Source organism: Cryptomeria japonica, chromosome 1, assembly GCF_030272615.1.
Source record: "Cryptomeria japonica chromosome 1, Sugi_1.0, whole genome shotgun sequence".
NCBI classification, from domain to species: Eukaryota; Viridiplantae; Streptophyta; class Pinopsida; order Cupressales; family Cupressaceae; genus Cryptomeria; species Cryptomeria japonica.
The window spans coordinates 639,849,739-639,856,258 of NC_081405.1; positions in this window are offsets into that span (position 1 = coordinate 639,849,739).

The following is a 6,520-nucleotide window of genomic DNA, read 5'->3' on the forward strand; positions in this document are numbered from 1 at the left end:
TCACCGCTCTTTGATAGGTTGCTCCCGCGTTCTTCAACCCAAATGGCATGACATTCCAGCAACAAAAGGTTCCCATGCACAAGTGAAAGTTGTCTTTTCTTGATCTACAGGAGCTATTTTTATTTGATTATATCCAGAGAATCTGTCCATTAGTGAGTACATCTCATACCCAACAGTCATGTCGACTATCATATCAATGTTTGGTAATGGAAAGTCATCCTTCAGACAAGCTTTGTTGAGATCTTTGAAGTTTGTGCAAACACTAATAGATTTGTCTACCTTTGACATGGGCACTATGTTTGAAATCCATTCCTCGTAGTCTATAGCTCTGATAAATCTAGCCTTTAGCAGTTTTTTTAGCTCAGTCTTGACTAGCAGGGCCACATGAGGGTGCATTTTATGTAGTTTTTGCTTGACTGGTTTAACTCCTGGTGTGATAGAAAGATGGTGCATGATAAGATCAGAATCCAGGTTTGGCATATCAAATTATGTCCATGCAAAATTGATCTTCTTTTCTGAAAAGAGATGAGTGAAATCTTTCAATTCTTTTGCTGATAGTGATTGAGCTACATGAATGATGTGTGGTGTCTCTTGACTCCCAATGTTCACTGGCTGAGTTGGCTCAATCAATATACAAGATCTCTCCTGGAAGTGACTTGGCAGTATATCAAGTATCTCACCTTCAGGCGCCTCAAAGAGGTTTTCACTCCTAGGTATGTCCTTTATTTTCTCTTTTTTAGATTTTGACACTGCCACAATGTGGTTTTCGCCATCAGATCTTTTATTTTTATTTTTCTAGTTTTTGCGACTAAGATACTTGATATCTGTTTCAGTCATGTTTTCACTCTGTTCGTCGATGGAAGAGTACATGGGTTCAACCGTGTTTAGGTAATAGGCTAGCGTATAGTCATTGGCAAAAGTAGGTACATTCATGGGTTGGTCTTGTAGACTACAATCAATTAATTCAAGATGTACCAAGGATAGAGCGTGGACAGGTTCGAGGGAGTTCATGGTATTGTTATCACAACTGCGGATCGAAAAGTCGAGTTCCAGAAGGATACCTTGCGTAAATGTCTCGAGACCAGGAAAAGTCAGAACATGATTATTAAAGTGCACATTAATATTTAGTTGACCTAATCCAATAGACATACTTGTAGCGTCATTCTATACGCCAGACTGGACTTCATATCGTGGTTCGACAACAATAAGATCAGTAGACTAATTTTCATTATTTACATTAGATGATTCAAAATTTGATGTTGAGTAGATATTGTCATGAATAGGACTATTGTCAGAGTCATCAAAGTCATTGGATGAAGTTTCCAAGTCTTCTTTAAGTGATTTAGTGAGTATATGTATGGTATCAACACCAACATCTTTAATGCTGCAAGTTCCTTCAAGATTTGTATCATTTAGCATTTGTATCTGACACACCTGTTGACATGATCTTGATGGTTCTGTGACTTCTGGTCGTCTACTCCATTTAGCTTCCTCTGGATTGATGACTAGTTTTGCATCTGTCGCTTCCAATTCTTTTTGTGTAGTGCTAAACCTGATTTGTTCTATCTTAGTATAGGGGTACATAGATGAAAAGCTTTCAGGTATTCTTCCTTCCTTTATTCCTTGTTCATAGTTTGCTTGTCTCTTTTGTCTAATTTCCTGTATTTCTTTTTCTAGTTTTATGCGCATCAGCTCTTGAGTATCATTTGTGGTACTAGTAGACTCTTCTGGAGTTTATGTAGTGGATGTATCTGAGAGGTGATCTAGACCCCATTCATACTCATTTGAGTTAGCTTATGAATCTTCTACTTTTTGCCTACTAGTGTATGTGATTGGAACCTTTAGTGGTGCAATTAATTCTCTGATTCTTTCTACTTCATCTCTTATATCCTCTGGGACTTCAACTCCTTGTATTGTTGTAGCTGACACCATCAGAGCTTAAGTGATGACTATTTCTTCTTTCTTGACTAATGATTCCTCTTTCTCTTTTACACACTCTACTTGAGTTTGTTGAGTGTTTGTTTCATGTAATGCTGAAGGCGATATCCTTTTATGCCACTTAGACTTAGAAGCATGTTTTTGGTCTGATATCTTTTTCGGATTGTACCCCAGTTCAGCCTTATCATTTGTTGATTTCGTTTGCAGTTGAATCGGTTCAATAATACCCTCTTGATGTTTGTCCAGGGGACTAGTACCTGAATATCCCATGCGTTGAATCATCTTGTAGCCAGGACCATATTGGGTTGAGGAAATCTCACAATGTCGTACTTCCTCGTTTTGACTATCTTCCTTGAAAGGCCATTTAAGAACTGCATCCTCTTCTATTTCATCTGTTAGGGAAGTAGAAGACTGTACAAAAAGACCATCATATATGATATTTGGAGCTGAAGTTTGTGTCTCATAGCCTCTGATGGTTTGCCCAACTATTTTGGTGATGGAGGGAGAGAGACTAATGAAAGTACTGGTTCTATCTTGTAGCCATCCATGCCGGTATTTGTAATCTTCAATTTCTTTTCTACATATTTCATCAGAGCTTCCAGATTTTCATTTGTAGAAGCTTCCCTATTATGAGGTACAAAAGTATCAGCACCTTTTGTCAGTGCATTACAGGGGACATTTGTATCAGCAGGAATACTGACTTCAACTCCATTGTAGGGAAATTTTAAGCATTGATGGTATGTCGATGGAATTGCCTTCATTTCATGAATCCACGACCTGCCCAGTAAGATATTGTATGACAGAGGAAGATCAAGTACCTAGAAAAGGACATCTCTTTCTATAGGTCCCACTCTGATTGGTAATGATACCAGACCTTTAGAGGTCCTTTCCTCTTCATCATAGGCTTTAATTGTAATTTTCTTGCCCAGATCAATGACATTTTCAGAAAATCCTAGTTGTGTAAGCAGACTGTAAGTACAGATATTCAACCTCGCGCCTCCATCTATCAAAACATGTTTGACTCTGTGTTTATGGATCATGGCTTCAATATGCAATGGCTGGTTATGTGGATGATTTAGCGAGTTGTCATCTTCTTCAAAGAAGGTCAAATAGTGAGGTGAAGTTAGATGACCCACCGTAGATTGAAACCGATCAATATCTAAATCTTTTGGAACATTAGTGGTGAGCAACGCTTTGTCTAGGATCTCTTTGTGAGCAGAAGAGATTTTTAGCAATTCAAAGATTGAGATTTGAGCATTTGTCCTTTTCAATTGTTCAACAATGCTATATCAGAGGATGATGTTGAAGTTAGCCTTTTAAATTTATCCAAGGTTGATTCTTTTTGTTTGTTTGACAGGCTGGTAGGTTTGATGTTGCTTGAGCCGGGTTGGAAGAACTAGCCCCTTGGAGAGTGACATTCTTTTGAGAATGGGTCAAAGCTCTTGCATATCGTGATTCATTTGGTTTATCTTGGACTATAATCACATTGCAATATTCAGATTGGGAAGGCTCAATCATGTTAATGACGTTGTCATTGCTGGTATAAGTATAGTTTACTTTGGCACCTCCTTTGGTCTTTGAGGAATCACCTTGTTCGTAAACAGGTAAAGGATCCTTAAATGCTTTGTGATCAGCATTGGTCGGGTGATTCCTGACAACAATTTTACCAGCGTCTATGAGATCTTGAATCTCATGTTTGAGCTTCATGCAGTTGTTTGTGTTATGACCTTTATTCCAATGGTAGTCGCAATATTCATTTTCTCTCCACCATTTTGGTTTAACTTCCGGATCATATGGCCTGGAATTATTTGGTAACATTATCAGATTGTTTGCCAACAGAGTTTTGAAAGCAGATTCGTATGATTCTTCGAGAGGAGTAAAATCATGTTTAGGTTTGGAAAGCCAAGGTTTCTCTTTGAACCATTCTTTTGTTTTCTTTGGAAAAAAATTCGATGCAACTTCAGCAGCTTTGAGCGCTTGTGTGCCACTAGCCAAGTTGAATATCATGGGCTTCGAATTGGGTTTAACAGTGTCTACTACTCCATCATTAACAACGTTCTTATTGTTGTCTTTGTCATACTTCCAATACTTGTTTTTCTCTTTAGAGCTAGATCCTGGTTGAGTTTCTTTCCAAGGTGAGATATACCCCTTCTTTATGAGCACATCTTCCATTCGAATAGCATTATCTACCATTTTGTTAAATGATGGGTGTACTTGCATTTGGATACTATATTTCAATTCAAGGACCAGATTATTGACGAATATATCCATTTTCTCAGCATCTGGGATAGGCTGTGAATACCTAGAGAACATCTTTCTCCAATGTTGGAGGAAAGTAAGAAAAGGCTCCCCTGTTTTCTGTTTAGTATTACAAAGCTCGATCATAGTCATGGGATGTCGAATGTTGTATGAGTATTGTTGTAAAAATAGTTGGATTAGTTCTTCAAATGTTTTTATTCCTTTGGGTAGAGTTGAGAACCATTCCATAGCTCGTCCTCCCAAACTCCTTGGAAAAAGGCGCATGAGATACGTTTGATCGTGCATGAACTCCATACAGGCAACACAAAATTCCCTGACATGATCTTGAGGATCCGAGGTACCACCATATTTGTCAAATTTTGGGATCTCAACTCGTGAAGGAAATAGAGGCATGTATATATTCTTGTCAAATGGAAAGGGGCATATTGTCTCCAGAGAATATTGTTTTGGGGACTTATCCTTATTCTTTAGTTCTGTGATCTCAGTCTGTAAGGCTCGTAATTGTTTGTGTAGCATGAGTATAGGTGATTCTTCCTTTTTAGTAACGAGTGTCTGAACATCATATCCATTATGAAGTTTGGCACCTTGTTTTGCTAGTTCTAAGAAATAGTCTTCCTTTTCTCGAGCCAGGATAACTTTCATCATTTTTCGAAAGTTTTTATCCTTTTGACAGTCACGAATATCTTTTTCTAGAGGTTCAATGTCTTCTTCAGCTTCACTTGATGAGGAATCATTATCAGTTTCGTGAATACTAAGGTTGTCTTTGTCATTGTATTTCGTCTCATGTATAGTGGGAGATTCAGGTTCATCAAAAATTGGTACCCCTAATGATGAAGGTTTATCAGTGAGCGGGTCCTTCACGTAATATGGGTCATCTTGATATGTGAAGGTTTGTCCTTTGCCTTTGGCCTCTTTCTTAGGAGAACTCCTAGTTTGAGTAGGCATTTTTATGGATTAGTGTGACCTAAAGTTGTTTGTGATGCAAAGGTCAAGATCAATTTCAGAGCTAGTTGTTAAGTTAACGTATTGTTTGAGAGAAGCAACTAAGATTTAGTCTGGTTTCAAGAAAGATCTATCCTGTATAAGACATTTATCTAAGTTGATTTCGAGAGTAGTGACTAAGATTCGATCTGGTTTCAGGAACGATTTATCCTGTATAAGACGTTATCTAAGTGACTTAAGTTTGATAGGTAGTTGATTGAATTAGCTGAAAGATGATCGACCAAATCGTCCAATACAAATGGCAAAGGTACATTGTCTTGATCTGTTTATGCTTAGGATGATGATAACCAGTATTATGTTCGTTGTAAATTGTTTTAGTCAAGTCCGACTACTTTGTACTGACAAAATAAGAGATTCGTACGACAGGTTTTACTAAGCAGGACGACAATTTAATAGCTTCAGGACGACAACAATTTTGTTTCGTACGAGTTGCTGCCTAGCACCGTACGATAGATGGGTATGTCTAGGAGGACAAAAGATTCAGTGCAATTCTATATCTTACAACACAAGATTCAGATTTCTACGACAGAGTATTAGGATTCCTACGACAGAGGATTGAGCTCAGACAACAAATAATCAGACTCGTACGACATAGGATATGAAGTAGGATGATAAATTATCAGATTCGTACGACTGTTCTCAGGATAGAGACAAAAATTCTGAGTTTTTCAATAGCTGAGTATGACAACTGAGTATGATCAATTCTGAGATGGACTGAGTTTTGACTAGGATAGACTAGTTTTGGAGAAAATTTTGACTTAGGATGGACTAGTTCTGACATAGACAAAGTTTTTGATCACTGAGTTGTTTCTTGTTTTCTCCAATTTTGGTATTCCAGTTTTAGTTTGAGGGATGAAAACATAGAAAACACATAGTATGAATAGTAACTCCAATCATAGCATGCAAGCCCTATGGAATTTGGTGAGAGAAGAAAACCTTTGCTTGTAGACTCAGGTACACACCCAATATCTAATCAAAATATGACCGCTGAGTCTCACGCAATGGATTCTCAACGTCGTGTTATCCAACTCCAAACGCTAATGGGGGCACGAAATGACAAGTATCTTGGGAGAGTTACTATCTCTCTTGCACAAAGATTATCCCCCCTTTCAAAGGTGAACCGGGTAGCTTCTAATTTTAATTGGATCTAGTAAGGGGTCTGTTTGGCACATCGAGGTATAAACTCAATTAAGAGGTCTCCCAGCCTTGAAAACCAAGGTTTAATATACCCGAAGGTACTGAGGAGAGCTATTCCTGAGCATTGTCATTGACTTGATTTTCATCAAATCATGTTTATTTTATAGTGGGTTGGAGTACTTGG